At 43.7% G+C, this 24,197-nt stretch overlaps 1 pseudogene; it reads left to right on the forward strand.

Moving 5' to 3' along the window:
- The window catches only part of LOC112265801, a 294,298-nt pseudogene that overhangs the window by 15,971 nt on the left and 254,130 nt on the right, over positions 1-24,197 (forward strand).

Genomic DNA, 24,197 nt, shown 5'->3' on the forward strand with positions numbered 1-24,197 from the left:
CCACAGCTTTAAAACAAATCCAATCCCAATAGGGCTTTAGGTAAGGGCTGTTTCCTCATCTCTCCTGCTGGTGCCTCCGCAGCTTTAAAACTAATCCAATCACAATAGGGCTTTAGGTAAGGGCTGTTTCCTCATCTCTCCTGCTGGTGCCTCCGCAGCTTTAAAACTAATCCAATCCCAATAGGGCTTTAGGTAAGGGCTGTTTCCTCATCTCTCCTGCTGGTGCCTCCGCAGCTTTAAAACAAATCCAATCCCAATAGGGCTTTAGGTAAGGGCTGTTTCCTCATCTCTCCTGCTGGTGCCTCCGCAGCTTTAAAACTAATCCAATCCCAATAGGGCTTTAGGTAAGGGCTGTTTCCTCATCTCTCCTGCTGGTGCCTCCGCAGCTTTAAAACTAATCCAATCCCGATAGGGCTTTAGGTAAGGGCTGTTTCCTCTTCTCTCCTGCTGGTGCCTCCGCAGCTTTAAAACTAATCCAATCCCAATAGGGCTTTAGGTAAGGGCTGTTTCCTCTTCTCTCCTGCTGGTGCCTCCGCAGCTTTAAAACAAATCCAATCCCAATAGGGCTTTAGGTAAGGGCTGTTTCCTCATCTCTCCTGCTGGTGCCTCCGCACCTTTAAAACAAATCCAATCCCAATAGGGCTTTAGGTAAGGGCTGTTTCCTCATCTCTCCTGCTGGTGCCTCCGCAGCTTTAAAACTAATCCAATCCCAATAGGGCTTTAGGTAAGGGCTGTTTCCTCATCTCTCCTGCTGGTGCCTCCGCAGCTTTAAAACTATTCCAATCCCAATAGGGCTTTAGGTAAGGGCTGTTTCCTCGTCTCTCCTGCTGGTGCCTCCGCAGCTTTATTCTACATCCCAATATGCTGCTTCATTTAGCACCAAAGAAAGGTATAAAACTGACTGCTTGACTAAAGAAATCTTGGTCGACCAAACAATCGACCAGTTGACTAAATGGGGTCAGCCCTACACCAAGCAGTTTAGTCTTCTCAACTTGCTCAATTTCTACATTATTCATTGCAATACTTTGTTGAGATCCAGGGTATAGTGAATGATTTTCCCCAAATACACTGCTTTTAGTTTTTGAAATATTTAGGACTAACTTATTTCTCGCCACACATTCTGGAACTGACTGCAGCTCTTTGTTAAGTGTTGCAGTGATTTCACTTGCTGTGGTAGCTGCCTTGTAGAGTGTTGAGCCAGTGGCAGGTCATTAGTAAAGATTGAAAAGAGTAAAGGGTCTAGACACCTGCCCTGGGGAATGCCTGATTCTTCCTGGTGTCATGACGTTGCCCTCTTTGGGTACAGCAAGCCCATCCCCCTCTCCCTGCCTCCCCTGCCTCCTTCAACTAGGCTGCTGTGGTCCGAGAGAGGTCGTAAGTTCCTGAGAAGACCCTGCCTCATGGCCACACAGTATAGAGAGAGTGAAGTTTCATAGAGAACAAAGGAATTTCTTCCACCTCACAGAACTGGAGGTCCGAACAAATTTCATGTTCCGGAGAAGGTATAAAAGATCGGTGAAGCATCCAGCTACGAGCTGGTCCGTTTGTTACATTTTGGGGAAGCTCATGGGAGACGGTGTGGCCACATTGCCATAACGCTGTTTATATAAAGCCTCAGATATGAGGTTTACATTTAATTGTTGTATAAGATGAATGAGTGAGTATGATACTGTTTGTAAAATTCTGTGATGTGACTGTTTTGAACTGTTTAATGAAGGAAATTCCAATTCCCTTTTGAGTTTAACTAAATCAGAGGCCCGCCCCTGAGCCCAGTTAGGGTCAGGCATCCTGCCCCTTTTCTGCAATTCCGAATAAAACTCAACTTTGAGAAATTCTCAACCTGACCATGTTTCTCTCAATCACGGGAGTACAAAGGTTGTAGACCATTGCTGAATCTTTTAACCATACCACGTGGTTAAACTCTTAGACTATCGATACCGACAGAATAAGAACAAGTCTTTGATATTAATTACTAGCCTGCAGCTAGGAATTTGGTTATCATTGAACGCGAAGAACGACAACCGCCGAAACATCTATCTATAACGAAATGAATGAATGTCACTCTGAACTATCCCCTCTAACCAAGACAGAGAGAGAGACGGACAAAACTCTCCAACAGAAACAAACTTTTCAACAAAAATCCCCGACGACACACTGAGCACAAATATATATATTGATTGCAATTGTTCCCGAATGAGTGAGTGTTCATGTGCAAAGGCTTAGCACTTACATTTTTTTTGTCTAACAAGCTGCGATGCCAGTTTAGCCCACTAGGGCACATTCCCTTATCATTTCTTGTAACCATATTTACTTTGTTTGTTTGTTTATGCATTTCTGTGAATTACTTAGTTAGTAATAAATAAATGATTTAAGACAATTGATGTATGGATGACTCATAGTGAAGACTGGGTTTGTGTAGATAACCAACAATTTAGGACGTTTGGAATGAGAGTAACATGAGGTAAAGTAAATCATTCATTAATCAGCAGACTATTGATCAGATATGAAAATATCTGAAAGGTTATATTAGGAAATTATAACCTTGTAATCTGAATATTTTCCTTGGTGCCCCGACTTCCTAGTTAATTACGGTTACATGATTAATCAGTCTAATCGCGTAATACTAATTACAGAGAATCTTTGATAAAACTAAGACTTCAATTGCAGAGGCTTCCATTAAAGGACAACCTCTGTGTTCTGTTAGACCGGTAACTGTCCATCCACAATATAGCAGGGATGTAAAGCCATATCACAAGTTTCAGCATATTAGGATCTAGAATGTCAAAACCTGCACGGAAGTCTAACAAAACAGCCCCAACTTTTTATGATCAATTTCTCTCAGCCAATCATCAGTCATTTGTGTAAGTGCCGTACATGTTGAATGCCCTTCGCTATGAACGTGTTGAATATCTGTTGTTAATTAGTTTACTGTGAATCAAATCAAATCAATATTAATTTATATAGCATGTTTCAGACATGAATGTAACATTTAAAAAACTATGAAAATAAAAACTACACAACAAACATGAGGATAAAAAAACTGAAAAAAATAACAATAAAAACTGAACAACTACAAAAGCACCCTAAGGAAAAGCAAAGCAAAGTGTGTTTTAAGATCTCTTTTAATTATGTCCACAGTTTCCCCCCCAGATTCTCTGGCAGGCCATTCCAGAGGCTAGGGGCATAGTAACTAAAGGCTGCCTCTCCATGCGTCTTGGTCCTAGGCTTTGGGATAGTTAAAAGACCAGTGACAGGGGACCTACTTGGTACATATCTCAAAAGCATGTCTGATATGTTTTGGGGTGAACAATCATGGGTTGATTTAAAATCCAATGGAATAATCAATCTTAAAATGTATTCTAAATGTCACAGGCAGCCTGAGATAGAAACAGCTGCACTTGGCAATGTTCCTCAGGTGGTAAAAAGCTATTTTTGTCACATCCCTAATGTGTGATTCAAAATTGAGTTCAGAATCTAAAATGACACCTAGGTTTTTACCTGGTGTTTTTCCTTTATTGCCCACGATTTAAAATGTGCAGCCAGATTCTCTGTGCTTTGGCTCCAATAATAAATAGCATTGTATCTGATCAAACACAGTTTTATCTTGTAGTTTACTGAGGGTTGGTAACAGGCTGATTGGTCAGCTGTTTGAGCCAGTAAACAGTGCTTTACTATTCTTGGGTAGCGCAATGACTTTTGCTTCTCTCCAGGCCTGAGGGAACACACTTTCCTGTAGGCTTAGATTGAAGAGATGGCCAATAGGAGTGACAATATCGTCCGTTTGTTGCTGGCATGTCATGTCTAAATGTACTAATCTTACAAATGAAAAAATCATTGAAGTAGTTGGCAATATCAGTGGGTTTTGTGATGAATGAGCCATCTGATTCAATGAATGATGGAGCCAAGTTTGTCTTTTTGCCCAAAGTTTAATGTAAGGTGCTCCAAAGCTTTCTTTATATCATTTATCTGTTTCACAGTACTGTTTCTTCTTTTTGTTTAGTTTAGTCACATGATTTCTCAATTTACAGTACGTTTGCCAATCAGCTGTGCAGCCAGACTTATTTGCCATCCCTTTGCCTCATCCCTCTCACCCATACAAATGTTCAATTCCTTATCAATTCACTGGGATTTAACAGTTTTTACAGTAATTTTCTGTTTCCTATGCACTAGCTTAGGTCGTCTTTGGAACTTTGGTTTTCCTAGATATGGCTTTTGTTTTATGATCACTAAATCTGATGGATATGGATACTTCTTTACAGCAGCATTAGTAAAGATGTGATCAATACATGTGGATGGTTTCATTCCTGTGCTGTTTGTAAACACTTTGGTAGGTTGACTGATAATCTGATCCAGGTTGCAGCCACTGGTTACAGTTTGAAGCTTTTTCATGAGTGGGCATCTTGATGAAAGCTGGTCAATATTTAGGTCACCCAGAAAATATAGCTTTCTGTTGATATCACATACATTATCAAGCATTTCACACACATCCAGATACTGACTGTTTGCATTTGGTGGTCTATAGCAACTTCCTACAAGAATGGGTTTTAGGTGTAGCCATATTACTTCAACAGAATTTGACTTGACATCCTCTCTAAGCTTTACAGGAATATGACTGAATATAAACTGCAACACCACCCCCATTGGCATTTCTGCCTTTCCTATAGATGTTATCACCATGTACTTCTACTGTATCATCAAAGATATTATCTAAGTGAGTTTCAGAGATTGTCAGGATATGAATGTTATCTGTTACAAGCAGGTTTTTGATTTCATGGACCCTGTTCATGTAGGCTATATTTAGCACTTCTGGGATTCTTTATTTTTTTATTGCTTTACTGGGAGGGTGATATTTATGTTAAAGCTGATAGTGCAGGGTGAGCTGCACACACTTGGCTTCCTAAAACTGCCTAATTGCTAATAGTATAACTGATTCATAGCCAGTAGAAAAGATTCATAGCCAATCTCAGGCTGGGTCTGTAGCTCTGTTTGGCATATCCCATAATAAAAATGTTTTATTTGAAAGAGTTAGCTGGCTAGCTTGTAAAGTGGCAAATTTAAAGTATCTTAACTTTTTCTGTTTATCTAGGTAAGTTAATTTGCTACATATACAGTGGGGATAACAAGTATTTGATACACTGCCGATTTTGCAGGTTTTCCTACTTACAAAGCATGTAGAGGTCTGCAATTTTTATCATAGGCACACTTCAACTGTGAGAGACGGAATCTAAAACAAAAATCCAGAAAATCACATTGTATGAATTTTAAGTAATTCATTTGCATTTTATTGCAACAGCACAAAGACAAAATTATACAGAAGCATCATTAATATAAATGTACATGCAAAACAGTTGTAACAAATTAAAAGGGATTGATATGACTGGGTTAGCTTTTGATAGCTGTTGTTTTCTAAAACCCCTACTACTCTCTGGGGTACAAAGAACCCTGAAGGTTATTTGCCTTCACTGGGTGTATATATACAGTGCATTCGGAAAGTATTCAGACCCCTTGACCATTTCCTCATTTTGTTACGTTACACCTTTATTCTAAAATTGATTAAATATTTTTTCCCCTCATCAATCTTAGCATCATCAGGACAAAGCAAAACATATTTTTTTAGACATTTTGCAAATGTATTAGTAATGAAAAAACCTGAAATATCACATTTACATAAGTATTCAGACCCTTTACTCAGTACATTGTTGAAGCACCTTTGCCAGCGATAACAGTTTCAAGTCGTCTTGGTTATGATGCTACAAGCTTGGAACACCTGCATTTGGGGAGTTTCTTCCATTCTTCTCTGCAGATCCTCTCAAGCTCTGTCAGGTTGGATGTGGAGCGTCGCTGCAGAGCTATTTTCAGGTAGAGATGTTTTTTGGGGGGTTCAGTTCTGGGCTCTGGCTGGTTTTCATCAAGATCTCTCTGTACTTTGCTCCGTTCATCTTTACCTCGATCCTGACTAGTCTCCCAGTTCCTGCCACTGAAAAACATCCCCACAGCATGATGCTGCCGCCACCATGCTTCACCGTAGGGATAGTGCCAGGTTTCCTCCAGACGTGACGCTTGGCATTCAGGCCAAAGAGTTCAATCTTGGTTTCGTCAGTCCAGAGAATCTTGTTTCTCATGGTCTGAGAGTCCTTTAGGTGCCTTTTGGCAAACTCCAATTGGTCTGTCATCTGCCTTTTACTAAGGAGTTGCTTCCGTCTGGCCACTCTACCATTAAGGCCTGATTGGTGGAGTGCTGCAGAGATGGTTGTTCTTTTGGAAGGTTCTCCCATCTCCACAGAGGAACTATGGAATAATGTCATAGTGACCACCGGATTCTTGGTCACCTCCTTGACGAAGGCCCTTCTCTCCGATTGCTCAGTTTGACCGGGCGGCCACCTCTAGGAAGAGACTTGGAGGTTCCAAACTTCTTCCACTTAAGAATGATGGAGGCCACTGTGTTCTAGGGGACCTTCAATGCTGCAGAAATGTTTTGTTACCCTTCCCCAGATCTGTGCCACGACACAATCCTGTCTCGGAGCTCTACAGAGAATTCCTTCGACATCATGGCTTGGTTTTTGCTCTGACATGCACTGTCAACTGTGGGACATTATCTAGACAGGTGTTTGCCTTTCCAAAAAGTCAAGGGGTCTGAATACTTTCCGAATGCACTGTATATAATCATTTTTAGTGAAGGGTCCTTTAGTCTTATCCAAATAACCAAAATGTTCTATATAGAACCCCAAATAAACATTTTGTACAGACCCAGAGGAAACACCAAGCTAGAGGTGAGTCAAATAGTTAGGCTAGTTAGTTATGCCCACTGTTCACTACACACCCAGAGGGCACACCAAGCCAAGGGATCCACTGCCCAATCTCCCTTTATAGCACCTTCACATGTTGCAGCACAAGCGCGAGGAGAATGTCCCAAATGCGTCCCAAATGGCACCCTATTCCATATGTAGTGCATAGGGCTATGGTCAAAAGTAGTGCCATATGTATGGAATAGGGTGCCTTTTGGGACAGAGTCAAAGTACTGTGTACAGACCCCAAGGACAGAACAAGCTGGAGGTGACTTAGTTATTTAGTTTGTCCTACTGTACACTACAGACCCCAAGGACACAACAAGCTGGAGGTGAGAGTTATTTATTTAGTCCTACTGTACACTACAGACCCCAAGGACACAACAAGCTCGAGGTGAGATAGTTAGTCCTACTGTACACTACAGACCCCAAGGACACAACAAGCTCGAGGTGAGATAGTTAGTCCTACTGTACACTACAGACCCCAAGGACACAACAAGCTGGAGGTGAGAGTTATTTATTTAGTCCTACTGTACACTACAGACCCAAAGGACACCGCAACAAGTGAATTGCTATCCACTCTCCCATTCACTCTCCCATTTTGCCACTGGGACACATTATGTGAATTACCTTCCACAAATAGTCATTTTTCCCACATTCCCACAAAAAGCCACAACCTATTCACTTTTATTATCTAATACATGTTCAAATCAAATCAAATTGTATTTGTCACATGCGCCAAATACAATAGGTGTAGTAGACCTTAGAGTGAAATGCTTACTTACAAGCCCTTAACCAACAATGCAGTTTTTAAAAAATCCCTAAAAAAGTAAGAAGTGAGAATAAGAAATTATTGAAGAGCAGCAGTAAAATAACAATAGCGGGGCTATATACAAGGGGTACCAGTACAGAGTCAGTGTGCGGGGGGCACCGGTGTCTAAGTAATTATGTACATGTAGGGAGCGTTATTAAAGTGGCTATGCATAGATAATAACAGAGAGTAGCATCCGTGTAAAAGGGGGTGGGGGCAATGCACGTAGTCTGGGGTAGCCATTTGCTTAGCTGTTCAGGAGTCTTATGGCTTGGGGGTAGAAGCTGTTTAGGAGCCTCTTGGACTGAGACTTGGCGCTCCGGGACTGCTTGCCATGCGGTACCAGAGAGAACAGTCTATGATTAGGGTGGCTGGAGTCTTTGACAATTTTTAGGGCCTTCCTCTGACACTGCCTGGTATAGAGGTCCTGCATGGCAGGAAGCTTGATCCCGGTGATGTACTGGGCCGTACGCATTACCCCCTGTAGTGCCTTGTGGTCGAAGGTCGAGCAGTTGCCATACCAGGCAGTGATGCAACCCGTCAGGATGCTCTCGATGGTTCAGCTGTAGAACCTTTTGAGGATCTGAGCACCCATGCCAATTCTTTTCAGTTTCCCAATAGGGAATAGGTTTTGTTGTGCCCTCTTCACATCTGTCTTGGTGTGCTTGGACCATGTTAGTTTGCTGGTGATGTGGACGCCAAGGAACTTGAAGCTCTCAACCTGCACCACTTCAGTCCCGTTGTTGAGAATGAGGGCATGCTCGGTCCTTCTTTTCCTGTAGTCCACAATCATCTCCTTAGTCTTGATTACGTTGAGGGAGAGGTTGTTGTCCTTGCACCACACGGCCAGGTCTCTGACCTCCCCCTATAGGATGTTTCGTTGTTGTCGGGGATCAAGCCTACCACTGTTGTGTCATCGGCAAACTTAATGATGGTGTTGGAGTCGTGCCTGGCCGTGCAGTCATGAGTGAACAGGGAGTACAGGAGGGGACTGAGCACGCACCCCTGAGGGGCCCCCGTGTTGAGGATCAGTGTGGCGGATGTTGTTACCTACTTTTACCACCTGGGGGTGGCCTGTCAGGATGTCCAGGATCCAGTTGCAGAGGGAGGTGTTTAGTCCCAGGGTCCTTAGCTTAGTGTTGAGCTTTGAGGGCACTATGGTGTTGAACGCTGAACTGTAGTCAATGAATAGCATTTTTGTCCAGGAGTGAAAGGGCAGTGTGGAGTGCAATAGATATTGCATCATCTATGGATCTGTTGGGGCGGTATGCAAATTGGAGTTGTAGCACTTCATAGCTACAGACGTGAGTGCTAAGGGTCGGTAGTCGTTTAAGCACATTACCTTAGTGTTCTTGGGCACAGGGACTATGGTAGTCTGCTTGAAACATGTTGGTATTAGACTCGGACAGGGAGAGGTTGAAAATGTCAGTGAAGACACTTGCCAGTTGGTCAGTGCATGCTCAGAGTACACATCCTGGTAATCCGTCTGGCCCTGCGGTAATCCGTCTGGCCCTTTGACCTGTTTAAAGGTCTTACTCACATCGGCTGCGGAGAGCGTGTTCTCACATTCGTCGGGAACAGCTGATGCTCTCATTCATGTTTCAGTGTTACTTGCCTCAAAGCTTCCCTTTGTAGTCTGTAATAGTTTGCAAGCCCTGCCACATCTGATGAGCATCAAAACCGGTGCAGTATGACTCGATCTTAGTCCTGTATTGACGTTTTGCCTGTGTGCTGGTTCGTCGGAGGGCATAGCAGGATTTCTTATAAGCTTCCGGGTTAGAGTCCCGCTCCTTGAAAGCGGCAGCTCTACCCTTTAGCTCGGTGCAGATGTTGCCTGTATTCCATGGCTTCTGGTTGGGGTATGTACGTACAGTCACTGTAGAGATGACGTCCTCGATGCACTTATTGATGAAGCCAATGACTGATGTGGTGTACTCTTCAATGCCATCAGAAGAATCCCAGAATATATTCCAGTCTGTGCTAGCAAAACAGTCATGTAGCTCAGTGGGGTCTAAACTGGCTGGTACCACGACTTGTTGCCTCAGCGATGTCCACACTGACTAGTTCCATGACTTGTTGCCTCAGCGATGTCCACACTGACTAGTTACACGACTTGTTGCCTCAGCGATGTCCACACTGACTAGTTCCACGACTTGTTGCCTCAGCGATGTCCACACTGACTAGTTACATGACTTGTTGCATCAGCGATGTCCACACTGACTAGTTCCACGACTTGTTGCCTCAGCGATGTCCACACTGACTAGTTCCACGACTTGAGGCCTCAGCGATGTCCACACTGACTAGTTACATGACTTGAGGCCACAACGATGTCCACACTGACTAGTTCCACGTCTTGTTGCCTCAGCGATGTCCACACTGACTAGTTCCACGACTTGTTGCCTCAGTGATGTCCACACTGACTAGTTCCACGACTTGGGGCCTCAGCTGGGTCTACACTGACTAGTTACACGACTTGAGGTCTCAACGTGGTCTACACTGACTAGTTACATGACTTGGGGCCTCAGCGGGGTCTACACTGACTAGTTACACGACTTGGGGCCTCAGCGGGGTCTACACTGACTAGTTACACGACTTGGGGCCTCAGCGGGTTCTACACGGACTAGTTCCACGACTTGGTCTCAGCGGGGTCTACACTGACTAGTTACATGACTTGGGGCCTCAGTGGGGTCTACACTGACTGGTTCCACAATTTGGGGCCTCCAGTAACTCGTTACAGCGACTTGGGCCTCCCCGCCTACACCTCCCTCTCCCTGGTTCCCAAACTCGTTATGGGGGACTCCTCTCCCCCCTTGACGGAGCTGTATCTACTCTAACGTCACTCTGGCGTCTTCTCCTGCTCACATGCCAATGACTTCCAGATTGATGGATTATCCACTCGCGGAGGAAGGGTGTGAAATCTCATTAGATTTAGCCGAGTGTCGCAACAACAACAACCTTTCAGATTAGAAAATGAGACTTTCAGCCAAGGGGAAAGCAATTACCCATCATCCTCGGGGCTTCTTCGCTGCTGTTGTTCCCCTTGCCTGTTTACCGATAAAGTAGTGCTCCCTGATTTTAATTACATTTATTATGCATCTAAGCATGTGTGGAATACAATTCTGTGACTTTTTTCCTCTACTTTTTAAACAAAGAAGTTAGTTGACAGAAGACAGTGGAAGCTCTCTGAATAAAAGCTGAAGAAACTAAAAGAATTAAGATTAGCCACTAAAATAATCAAATCAAACGAAATCCCGCACAGCTCTGAGCTGCTGGCATTTGGATTTCAGTTCGGTTTCCACGATAAAACAACTTTGATTTGTTTTCTGGCACTTGGTTCACTCCACACACCAAAGCTGCACTCCACAAAATGACTTTCTCTTCTAAAAAGTTCTTGGTATGAGCTTTGTATTCTTGTATTGTAACAATGCTTTTATTGTGTGTTTATGACAGAAGCTCCCAACTGAGCTGAACCTACAGGAGCTGGAGGAGTATAGAAACAAGCTGAAGAGACAACAAGCAGCGGTGAGTGCTGGAGATGAGATGAGCAGCATAGGGACAGTCACTCACATACTTGGATTATGGTGATAATAGCTATGCCATTTTACTGTATCAGTGCACTTTGAAGGCAAACACAACATCTTCCGTGTTCAAAACAAGCAATTCAATAGTTACATACAGTATGTTTCTATGTAACACCTGAATAGGACTAACAAACTTACATTTATAATCACCAATTTAATATTTAATATAATTTCTGTGAAGCCTAAGTTTATTGCTTCAGCCTGGGCATGGTAATGTACGTACAGTCGACTTCTGTTAATTGCATATCGGAGAAGTGCAAACTCCTCTTAAGTGCATTGCCTTTCACCAATCCCAAGTGGATGTTGGCATGTTATATTCAGAAAGATGGCTTTAAAACTCTAGTTAGTTTATTGTATCCAGTAATGTATCTGCTGCAGGCCCAGTGAGTTATTATACTGAACCAAAATATAAACGCAACATGCAACAATTTCAAAGATTTTACTTAGTTACAGTTCATATAAGGAAATCAGGGATTGAAATATATTCATTAGGCCCTAATCTATGGATTTCACATGACTGGGAGTTAGGGCTGTCCCTGTTCTTTGGAACAATCGACTGGTCGAAATTTTAAAATGTGTATTTTTCCATAAAAACACACCCTATGTGTTTTAAAATAAAATCAACTATATGTAGGCTACGGAGCATGTCTGATGATTTAAGCACACTGTAATTAAATAATTAAGACTACACAAATGACTCAAGAGGGAGGCAGAGATCAACAACCTTCTCCTGCGCTGCTGGCCTTTGCAGGTTCTGCCATTACGCCATTATGCCAGTAATAGGCTACACCAGGGGTCGGCAACCTTTCCCATTTGTAGTGCCAATTTACCATTTCTACAAATCTGCGTGCCAGTTATGATTTTCATATGCACATTTTCGTGGAACAGTTTCATTTATTTTATAATAAAGTCTTCATAACTCAAAATCATTGTCATGCGATTCATGAAAATTAAATCTAACTGAAAATTCTAGAAATCTAAAACTAACTTCTATTTCCATTGCCAGGTATGTAAAAATAGCCTACCTGAAGCTAACAAATAAAAACACTGCAGCCTGCAGGTAGACAATATCCTGATCATTTTTTTTTTTTTTGCTATGCACAGCCTAGCCTCTCTGCAAGGAACTTGAAACATTGTATCAACTTGGTCCAGCCAAGTTGCTGTTTGAGGTGAAGAAAAATTACTTTGAGAAGCTCCACAACTCATTAGTGGTGGTGAGTTAAGACAATCAGAAATACTATCGGATCCCCTAATGGACACATTTGTAGGCCTACATTTGCGCGCAGGCCAGGTAGCCTAGGCCTACTTCTATGTGTAATCAGGTGTGCGTCCTTACTCAAGATTGACAGGAGCGCTACAAACAAAACACAATTAATAAATTGGAATAACCAAATTAACATTGTAACCAAACGAACATTGTAGATTAGAAATGGTAATTAAAGGTAAATGTTCCACTGGTGATACTGATCAAATCAAATCAAATCAAATCAAATTTTATTTGTCACATACACATGGTTAGCAGATGTTAATGCGAGTGTAGCGAAATGCTTGTGCTTCTAGTTCCGACAATGCAGTAATAACGAGCAAGTAATCTAACTAACAATTAAAAAAAAACTACTGTCATACACAGTGTAAGGGGATAAAGAATATGTACATAAGGATATATGAATGAGTGATGGTACAGAGCAGCATAGGCAAGATACAGTAGATGATATCGAGTACAGTATATACATATGAGATAAGTATGTAAACCAAGTGGCATAGTTAAAGTGGCTAGTGATACATGTATTGCATAAGGATGCAGTCGATGATATAGAGTACAGTATCAACGTATGCATATGAGATGAACAATGTAGGGTAAGTAACATTATATAAGGTAGCATTGTTTAAAGTGGCTAGTGATATATTTACATCATTTCCCATCAATTCCCATGATTAAAGTGGCTGGAGTAGAGTCAGTGTCATTGACAGTGTGTTGGCAGTAGCCACTCAATGTTAGTGGTGGCTGTTTAACAGTCTGATGGCCTTGAGATAGAAGCTGTTTTTCAGTCTCTCGGTCCCAGCTTTGATGCACCTGTACTGACCTCGCCTTCTGGATGGCAGCGGGGTGAACAGGCAGTGGCTCGAGTGGTTGATGTCCTTGATGATCTTTATGGCCTTCCTGTAGCATCGGGTGGTGTAGGTGTCCTGGAGGGCAGGTAGTTTGCCCCCGGTGATGCGTTGTGCAGACCTCACTACCCTCTGGAGAGCCTTACGGTTGAGGGCGGTGCAGTTGCCATACCAGGCGGTGATACAGCCCGCCAGGATGCTCTCGATTGTGCATCTGTAGAAGTTTGTGAGTGCTTTTGGTGACAAGCCAAATTTCTTCAGCCTCCTGAGGTTGAAGAGGCGCTGCTGCGCCTTCCTCACGATGCTGTCTGTGTGAGTGGACCAATTCAGTTTGTCTGTGATGTGTATGCCGAGGAACTTAAAACTTGCTACCCTCTCCACTACTGTTCCATCGATGTGGATGGGGGTGTTCCCTCTGCTGTTTCCTGAAGTCCACAATCATCTCCTTAGTTTTGTTGACGTTGAGTGTGAGGTTATTTTCCTGACACCACACCCGAGGGCCCTCACCTCCTCCCTGTAGGCCGTCTCGTCGTTGTTGGTAATCAAGCCTACCACTGTTGTGTCGTCCGCAAACTTGATGATTGAGTTGGAGGCGTGCATGGCCACGCAGTCGTGGGTGAACAGGGAGTACAGGAGAGGGCTCAGAACGCACCCTTGTGGGGCCCCAGTGTTGAGGATCAGCGGGGAGGAGATGTTGTTGCCTACCCTCACCACCTGGGGGCGGCCCGTCAGGAAGTCCAGTACCCAGTTGCACAGGGCGGGGTCGAGACCCAGGGTCTCGAGCTTGATGGCGAGCTTGGAGGGCACTATGGTGTTGAATGCCGAGCTGTAGTCGATGAACAGCATTCTCACATAGGTATTCCTCTTGTCCAGATGGGTTAGGGCAGTGTGCAGTGTGGTTGAGATTGCATCGTCTGTGGACCTATTTGGGCGGTAAGCAAATTGGAGTGGGTCAAGGGTGTCAGGTAGGGTGGAGGTGATATGGTCCTTGACTAGTCTCTCAAAGCACTTCATGATGACGGATGTGAGTGCTACGGGGCGGTAGTCGTTTAGCTCAGTTACCTTAGCTTTCTTGGGAACAGGAACAATGGTGGCCCTCTTGAAGCATGTGGGAACAGCAGACTGGTATAGGGATTGATTGAATATGTCCGTAAACACACTGGCCAGCTGGTCTGCGCATGCTCTGAGGGCGCGGCTGGGGATGCCGTCTGGGCCTGCAGCCTTGCGAGGGTTAACACGTTTAAATGTCTTACTCACTTCGGCTGCAGTGAAGGAGAGACCGCATGTTTCCGTTGCAGGCCGTGTCAGTGGCACTGTATTGTCCTCAAAGCGGGCAAAAGTTATTTAGTCTGCCTGGGAGCAAGACATCCTGGTCCGTGACTGGGCTGGGTTTCTTCCTGTAGTCCGTGATTGACTGTAGACCCTGCCACATACCTCTTGTGTCTGAGCCGTTGAATTGAGATTCTACTTTGTCTCTGTACTGGCGCTTAGCTTGTTTGATAGCCTTGCGGAGGGAATAGCTGCACTGTTTGTATTCAGTCATGTTACCAGACACCTTGCCCTGATTAAAAGCAGTGGTTCGTGCCTTCAGTTTCACACGAATGCTGCCATCAATCCACGGTTTCTGGTTAGGGAATGTTTTAATCGTTGCTATGGGAACGACATCTTCAACGCACGTTCTAATGAACTCGCACACCGAATCAGCGTATTCGTCAATGTTGTTGTCTGACGCAATACGAAACATCTCCCAGTCCACGTGATGGAAGCAGTCTTGGAGTGTGGAGTCAGCTTGGTCGGACCAGCGTTGGACAGACCTCAGCGTGGGAGCTTCTTGTTTTAGTTTCTGTCTGTAGGCAGGGATCAACAAAATGGAGTCGTGGTCAGCTTTTCCGAAAGGGGGCGGGGCAGGGCCTTATATGCGTCGCGGAAGTTAGAGTAACAATGATCCAGGGTCTTTCCACCCCTGGTTGCGCAATCGATATGCTGATAAAATTTAGGGAGTCTTGTTTTCAGATTAGCCTTGTTAAAATCCCCAGCTACAATGAATGCAGCCTCCGGATAAATCGTTTCCAGTTTGCAGAGAGTTAAATAAAGTTCGTTCAGAGCCATCGATGTGTCTGCTTGGGGGGGATATATACGGCTGTGATTATAATCGAAGAGAATTCTCTTGGTAGATAATGCGGTCTACATTTGATTGTGAGGAATTCTAAATCAGGTGAACAGAAGGATTTGAGTTCCTGTATGTTTCTTTCATCACACCATGTCACGTTGGCCATAAGACATACGCCCCGCCCGTCTTCTTACCAGAAAGATGTTTGTTTCTGTCGGCGTGATGCGTGGAGAAACCCGCTGGCTGCACCGCTTCGGATTGCGTCTCTCCAGTTAGCCATGTTTCCGTGAAGCAAAGAACGTTACAGTCTCTGATGTCCCTCTGGAATGCTACCCTTGCTCTGATTTCATCAACCTTGTTGTCAAGAGACTGGACATTGGCAAGAAGAATGCTAGGGAGTGGTGCACGATGTGCCCGTCTCCGGAGTCTGACCAGAAGACCGCTTCGTTTCCCTCTTTTTCTGAGTCGTTTTTTTTTTTTGGTCGCTGCATGTGATCCACTCGGTTACACTGGTTGTAAGGCAGAACACAGGATCCGCATCGCGAAAAACATATTCTTGGTCGTACTGATGGTGAGTTGACGCTGATCTTATATTCAGTAGTTCTTCTCGGCTGTATGTAAAGAAACCTAAGATGACCTGGGGTACTAATGTAAGAAATAACACGTAAAAAACAAAAAACTGCATAGTTTCCTAGGAACGCGAAGCGAGGCGGCCATCTCTGTCGGCGCCGGAAGTGCCATCCCTGCAGCCTCCACAATGGGTTAGTCCACTGAGACGGGCGTCAATCAAGACATGGCATTGTTATTATTATTTTTTTAAATTGCAACTGCCAGACAAAAAAAATTCTCTGTCGACCAACAGCCTATGGACCAATCAGTCGACCAGTCCTACTGGGAATACAGATATTCATTGGTTGGTCAAAGATACCTTAAAAAAAATAAGTAGGAGTGTGGATCAGAAAGCCAGTCAGTATCTGGTGTGACCACCACAACTCCTTCTCATAGAGTTGATCAGGTTGTTGATTGCGGCCTGTGGAAGGTTGACCCCTCTTCAATGCAGACCTGCCAACATGCACGCATTTTGCAAACCAGCTACACAATTCTCTGTCAAGGTACGCAGGTACGAGATCCACGTTATAGGTACGCAGAAATGAATAGGGCCTTATTTCATTATTATTATTATTATTTTTTAATAAAAAATAAATCCACTGAGGAAATCTAACATCCAGATTCTCGAGCTGCAACACACAGACATGTGAGTTGTGTCAACGGACGTGTATTAATCTCCATCATTATTCGACGTAGCTACCCGGTGTCTGCCCCTCCTCCTGTTTGTTGAGATGCTGGGTTTGCCGACCGTCAACTGTACGTAAACGCATGGACAAATCCCTTTTCGACTGTGTTGTGGACCAGTAAACACTAATTATTTCAAGCTAACCTTAGCGACCATAAGATGGACATTCAGTGGGCTCTAAAGTGCCAGCAGTTCATTTGCTAGTGTGAGATTAAATTAAAATATGACAAATTACTGGTCGCATTTGTGCGAGTTTGATTCACATTTAATTCTGCGTCCCATTAGTTGTATTTTCCACGTAACATTACGAGGATCACGCAACCTGATACTGTAACTGCAAGTAAGATTCACGTCACAAAAATAATTATAAATGTATAATCAAAAATAAATATAAAGATCTTGGCATTAAATGGAGTCGGGAGTCTAGAAGACTGAGCGATGAAGAATGACTGAGTGTCAGGTATTAGCTATAGAGGCAATGCTTCTAAAATGCCTTTGCACAAGATTTGCGAGTTGAATCGCCAATTTGCCGCACGCGTCTGGTACTCTAAAAAGTTGGACAGGTTTGGCAGGTCAATGACAGACCTGGCGGAAACTGGAACACGCTGTCATAAACGTCAGAACATCCCAAACCTGCTCAGTGAGTGACATGTCTGGTGAGTATACAGGCCATGGAAGAACTTGGACATTTTCAGCTTCTAAGAATTGTGCACAGATCCTTGCATCATGGGGCAGTGCATTATCATGCTGAAACATGAGGTGATGGCAGCAGATGAATGGCACGACAATTGGCCCTAGGATCTCGTCACGGTATCTCTGTGCATTGCAATTGCCATCGATAAAATGGAATTGTGTTCGTTGTCCGTAGCTTATGCCTGCCCATACCATAACCCCACCACCACCATGGGGTACTCTGTACACAACGTTGACATCAACATTGAGGCCAGTTGGATGTACTGCCAAATTCTCAAAAACGATGTTGGAGGCGGCTTATGGTAGAGAACTGAACATTTAAAATCTCTGACAACAGCTCTGGTGGACATTCCTGCAGTCAGCATGCCAATTGCACGCTCCCTCAAAACTTGAGACATATGTAGCATTGTGTTGTGTGACAAAATTGCACATTTTAGAGTGGCCTTTCATTGTCCCTGGCACAATGTGCACCTGTGTAATGATCATGCAGTTTAAGCTATGTCTTGATATGCCACACCCGTCAGGTGGATGGATTATCTTGGCAAAGGAGAATGCTTCACGAACAAGGATGTAAACACATTTCTGCACAATATTTTAGAGAAATACGCATTTGTGCAGAAAGAACATTTCTGTGATCTTTTGTTTAACATGGGAGCATATTTTTGTTCAGTGTTGATAAAAGGGCATCATCATTATAGCAGAGGTTCTCTGAAGGTCATCCAGGCCTGGAGGACAGAGAGCTAGCCAGCACAGGCACTATTTTTAGAATCATTTTCGAAATTACAGTATTTTCGAAATCACTCACTCCTCCACTCTTCCTGTGTCCTCCTTCCTTCCCTGCCTCTCTGTGCCCTCTTTTTTCCCCAACTGCCCTCCCTTTCTTCCTTCTCCCTCTCCAAGTGTCCTTCCTACCTCCCTTTCTTCCCTCTCTCACTCCCTCCATGGTGTCTGAAGAGGTAAGCTGAAGAGGTGAGCAGCAGAGCTGTCTATTCAGCGAGTGAGGCAGGGCCAATGCCGTTATTAATGGTGGTGACGGGATGAGAACTCAGAGACCCCTGGCCCCCAAGGAGGCCCCTGTGTACAGAACACTCTGACAGAGCAGACAGCTGGCTGCGAGCCCTAGGCCCCTAGGGGTCAATTCCAGGACAGGATGACCATGGGCCTTATAAAGTCTTCTGCCCTATCGTCACCACAATCTAGGATGGAGCTCATCATATGCTGAATTCCAAGTCATCCCCTAGCTAGCAACCTACCTCTAAACACTTCCTGTTGGTATGATAATGTACGATAATAGCTCTGTCTTGTCCTCTGATTGGTTGGGTGAAATTTTCACTGAATTGCTTATTTTGTTTATTTATTTATGAGTGATAGACAACAATACATATATGTGGTTGGAATCCCAATGGCTTATATGAAACCACACCCCTATGCATCGTCACTTTACCCCTACCTACATGTACCAATTACCTTGACTAACCTGTACCCCCGCACATTGACTCAGTACCAGTACCCCATGTAAATAGACTAGTTATTTTATTGTGTTACTTTTAATTCAATTTTTTACTTAAATTTATTTTGTAAATATATGTTTTACTCTATTTCTTGAACTGCTGTGTTGGTTAAGGGCTTGTAAGTAACTGGGAGTCCTAGTCCTAGTCCTAGTATTCCTCCCAGTAGTCCTAATATTCCTCCTAGTAGTCCTAGTATTCCTCCTAGTAGTCCTAGTATTCCTCCTAGTAGTCCTAGTATTCCTCCTAGTAGTCCTAGTATTCCTAGTAGTCCTAGTATTCCTCCTAGTAGTCCTAGTATTCCTCCAAGTAGTCCTAGTATTCCTCCTAGTAGTCCTATTATTCCTCCTAGTAGTCCTCCTATTCCTCGTAGTAGTCCTCCTATTCCTCCTAGTAGTCCTAGTATTCCTCCAAGTAGTCCTAGTATTCCTCTTAGTAGTCCAAGTATTCCTCCTAGTAGTCCTAGTATTCCTCCTAGTAGTCCTCCTATTCCTCCTACTAGGCCTAGTATTCCTCCTAGTAGTCCTAATATTCCTCCTAGAAATCCTAGTATTACTCCTAGTATTACTCCTAGTAGTCCTAGTATTCCTCCCACCAGTAGTGCTAATATTCCTCCTAGTAGTCCTAGTATTCCTCTTAGTAGTCCTAGTATTCCTCCTACTAGTCCTCCTATTCATCCTAGTAGTCCTAGTATTCCTCCTAGTTGTGATCCTATTCCTCCTAGTAGTCCTAGTATTCCCTCCACTTGTCCTAGTATTCCTCCTAGTAGTCCTAGTATTCCTCCAAGTAGTCCTAGTATTCTTCCTAGTAGTCCTCCTATTCATCCTAGTAGTCCTAGTATTCCTCCTAATAGTCCTAGTATTCCTCCAAGTAGTCCTAGTTGTCCTAGTATTCCTCCTAGTAGTCCTAGTATTCCTCCAAGTAGTCCTAGTATTCCTCCAAGTAGTCCTATTATTCCTCCTAGTAGTCCTCCTAGTAGTCCTTCTATTCCTTGTAGTAGTCCTCCTATTCCTCCAAGTAGTCCTAGTATTCCTCCTAGTAGTCCTAGTATTCCTCCTTGTAGTCCCAGTATTCTTCCTAGTATTCCTCCAAAACTTAGTAATCCTCCTAGTAGCCCTCCTATTCCTCCTTGTTGTCCTAGTATTCCTCCTAGTAGTCCTAGTATTCATCCTCCTTCTCCTAGTATTCTTCCTAGTTGTCCTAATATTCCACCTAGTAGTCCTAGTATTCCTCCTAGTAGTCCTAGTATTCCTCCTAGTAGTTCTAATATTCCTCCTAGTAGTCCTAGTATTCCTCCTTGTTCCCCTAATATTCTTCCTAGTAGTCCTAGTATTCCTCCAAAACCTAGTAATCATCCTAGTAGTTCTCCTATTGCTCCTAGTAGTCTTCCTATTCCTCCTAGTAGTCCTAGTATTGCTCCTAGTAGTCCTAAAACCCCAAACAGCAAGCAATGCAGGTGTAGAAGCACGGTGGCTAGGAAAAACTCCCTAGAAACACCCAAACCTAGGAAGAAACCTAGAGAGGAACCAGGCTATGAGGGGTGGCCAGTCCTCTTCTGGCTATGCCGGGTGGAGATTATAACAGAACATGGCCAAGATGTTAAAATGTTCATAAATGACCAAATCGGTCAAATAATAATAATCAGAGTTGTTGTTGAGGGTGCAGCTAGTCAGCACCTCAGGAGTAAATGTCAGTTGGCTTTTCATAGCGGATCATTAAGAGTATCTCTACCACTCCTGCTGTCTCTAGAGAGTTGAAAACAGCAGGTCTGGGACAGGTAGCACGTGCGGTGAACAGGTCAAGATTCCATAGCCACAGGCAGAACAGTTGAAACTGGAGCAGCAGCACGGCCAGGTGGACTGGGGACAGCAAGGAGTCATCATGCCAGGTAGTCCCGAGGCATGGTCCTAGGGCTCAGGTCCTCCGAGAGAGAGAAAGAAAGAGAAAAAGAGAGAATTAGAGAGAGCATACTTAAATTCACACAGGACACTGGATAAGACAGGAGAAGTACTCCAGATATAACAAACTGACCCTAGCCCCTCGAAACATAAACTACTGCAGGATAAATACTGGAGGCTGATACAAGAGGGGTCAGGAGACACTGTGGCCCCATACAATGATACCCCCAGACAGGGCCAAACAGGAAGGATATAACCCCACCCACTTTGCCAAAGCACAGCCCCCACACCACTAGAGGGATATCTTCAACCACCAACTTACCATCCTGAGACAAGGCCGAGTATAGCCCACAAAGATCTCCTCCACGGCACAACCCAAGGGGGGGGCGCCAACCCAGACAGGAAGATCACATCAGTGACTCAACCCACTCAAGTGACGCACCCCTCCTAGGGACGGCATGAAAGAGCACCAGTAAGCCAGTGACTCAGCCCCTGTAATAGGGTTAGAGGCAGAGAATCCCAGTGGAAAGAGGGGAACCGGCCAGGCAAAGACAGCAAGGGCAGTTCGTTGCTCCAGAGCCTTTGCGTTCACCTTCACACTCCTGGGCCAGACTGCACTCAATCATATGACCCACTGAAGAGATGAGTCTTCAGTAAAGACTTAAAGGTTGAGACCAAGTCTGCGTCTCTCATATGGGTAGGCAGACCATTCCATAACAATTGAGTTCTATAGGAGAAAGCCCTGCCTCCAGCTGTTTGCTTAGAAATTCTAGGGACAATTAGGAGGCCTGCGTCTTGTGACTGTAGCGTATGTGTGGGTATGTATGGCAGGACCAAATCAGAGAGATAGGTAGGAGCAAGCCCATGTAATGCTTTGTAGGTTAGCAGTAAAACCTTGAAATCAGCCCTTGCCTTGACAGGATGCCAGTGTAGAGAGGCTAGCACTGGAGTGATATAATCAAATCTTTTGGTTCTAGTCAGGATTCTAGCAGCCGTATTTAGCACTAACTGAAGTTTATTTAGTGCTTTATACGGGTAGCCGGAAAGTAGAGCATTGCAGTAGTCTAACCTAGAAGTAACAAAAGCATGGATTAATTTTTCGGCATCATTTTTGGACAGAAACTTTCAGATTTTTGCAATGTTACGTAGATGGAAAAAAGCTGTCATTGAAACAGTTTTGATATGTTCGTCAAAAGAGAGATCAGGGTCCAGAGTTACGCCGAGGTCCTTCACAGTTTTATTTGAGACGACTGTACAACCATTAAGAATAATTTTTAGATTCAACAGAAGATCACTTTGTTTCTTGGGACTTAAAACAAGCATCTCTGTTTTGTCCGAGTTTAAAAGTAGAAAGTTTGCGTGTAGACCAATTTGGGTTTCCAATCTCTCCACAAGAATGTGGTGATCGATGGTATCAAAAGCAGCACTAAGGTCTAGGAGCACGAGGACAGATACAGAGCCTCGGTCCTATGCCATTAAAAGGTCATTTACCACCTTCACAAGTGCAGTCTCAGTGCTATGATGGGGTCTAAAACAAGACTGAAGCATTTTGTATACATTGTTTGTCTTCAGGAAGGCAGTGAGTTGCTGCGCAACAGCTTTTTCTACAATTTTTGAGAGGAATGGAAGATTCGATATAGGCCGATAGTTTTTTATATTTTCTGGGTCAAGGTTTGGCTTTTTCAAGAGAGGCTTTATTACTGCCACTTTTAGTGAGTTTGGTACACATCCGGTGGATTGAGAGCCGTTTATTATGTTCAACATAGGAGGGCCAAGCACAGGAAGCAGCTCTTTCAGTAGTTTAGTTGGAATAGGGTCCAGTATGCAGCTTGAAGGTTTAGAGGCCATGATTATTTTCATCATTGTATCAAGAGATATAGTACTACAACACTTGAGTATCTCTCTTGATTATAGGTCCTGGCAGAGTTGTGCAGACTCTGGACAACTGAGCTTTGAAGGAATACGCAGATTTAAAGAGGAGTCCGTAATTTGCTTTCTAATAATCATGATCTTTTCCTCAAAGAAGTTCATGAATTTATTACTGCTGAAGTGAAAGCCATCCTCACTTGGGGAATGCTGCTTTTTAGTTAGCTTTGCGACAGTATCAAAAATACATTTCGGATTGTTCTCTTATTTTCCTCAATTAAGTTGGAAAAATAGGATGATCGAGCAGCAGTAAGGGCTCTTCGATACTGCACGGTACTGTCTTTCCAAGCTAGTCGGAAGACTTCTAGTTTGGTGTGGCGCCATTTCCGTTCCAATTTTCTGGAAGCTTGCTTCAGAGCTCGGGTATTTTCTGTATACCAGGGAGCTAGTTTCTTATGAGAAATGTTTTTAGTTTTTAGGGGTGCAACTGCATCTAGGGTATTGCGCAAGGTTAAATTGAGTTCCTCAGTTAGGTGGTTCACTGATTTTTGTCCTCTGATGTCCTTGGGTAGGCAGAGGGAGTCTGGAAGGACATCAAGGAATCTTTGTGTTGTCTGTGAATTTATAGCACGACTTTTGATGTTCCTTGGTTGGGGTCTGAGCAGATTATTTGTTACAATTGCAAACATAATAATATGGTGGTCCGATAGTCCAGGATTATGAGGAAAAACATTAAGATCCACAACATTTATTCCATGGGACAAAACTAGGTCCAGAGTATGACTGTGACAGTGAGTAGGTCCAGAGACATGTTGGACAAAACCCACTGAGTCGATGATGGTTCCGAAAGCCTTTTGGATTGGGTCTGTGGACTTTTTCATGTGAGTATTAAAGTCACCAAAAATTAGAATATTATCTGCTATGATTACAAGGTTCGATAGGAATTCAGTGAACTCAATTAGGAACGCTGTATATGGCCCAGGACGCCTGTAAACAGTAGCTATAAAAAGTGATTGAGTAGGCTGCATAGATTTCATGACTAGAAGCTCAAAAGACGAAAACATAATTATTTTTTTGTAAATTGAAATTTGCTATCGTAAATGTTAGCAACACCTCCGCCTTTGCGGGATGCACGGGGGATATGGTCACTAGTGTAACCAGGAGATGAGGCCTCATTTAACACAGTAAATTCATCAGGCTTAAGCCATGTTTCAGTCAGGCCAATCACATCAAGATTATGATCAGTGATTAGTTCATTGACTATAACTGCCTTTGGAGTAAGGGATCTAACATTAAGTAGCCCTATTTTGAGATGTTAGGTATCACAATCTCTTTCAATAATGGCAGGAATGGAGGTCTTTATCCTAGTGAGATTGCTAAGGCGAACACTGCCATGTTTAGTTTTGCCCACGGTCTCAATGGGGATAGCTGAGCTGACTACACTGACTGTGCTAGTGGCAGACTCCACTAAGCTGGCACGCTGGCTAACAGCCTGCTGCCTGGCCTGCACCCTATTTCATTGTGGAGCTAGAGGAGTTATAG

Source organism: Oncorhynchus tshawytscha, linkage group LG13, assembly GCF_018296145.1.
Source record: "Oncorhynchus tshawytscha isolate Ot180627B linkage group LG13, Otsh_v2.0, whole genome shotgun sequence".
In the NCBI taxonomy this organism is placed as follows: Eukaryota; Metazoa; Chordata; class Actinopteri; order Salmoniformes; family Salmonidae; genus Oncorhynchus; species Oncorhynchus tshawytscha.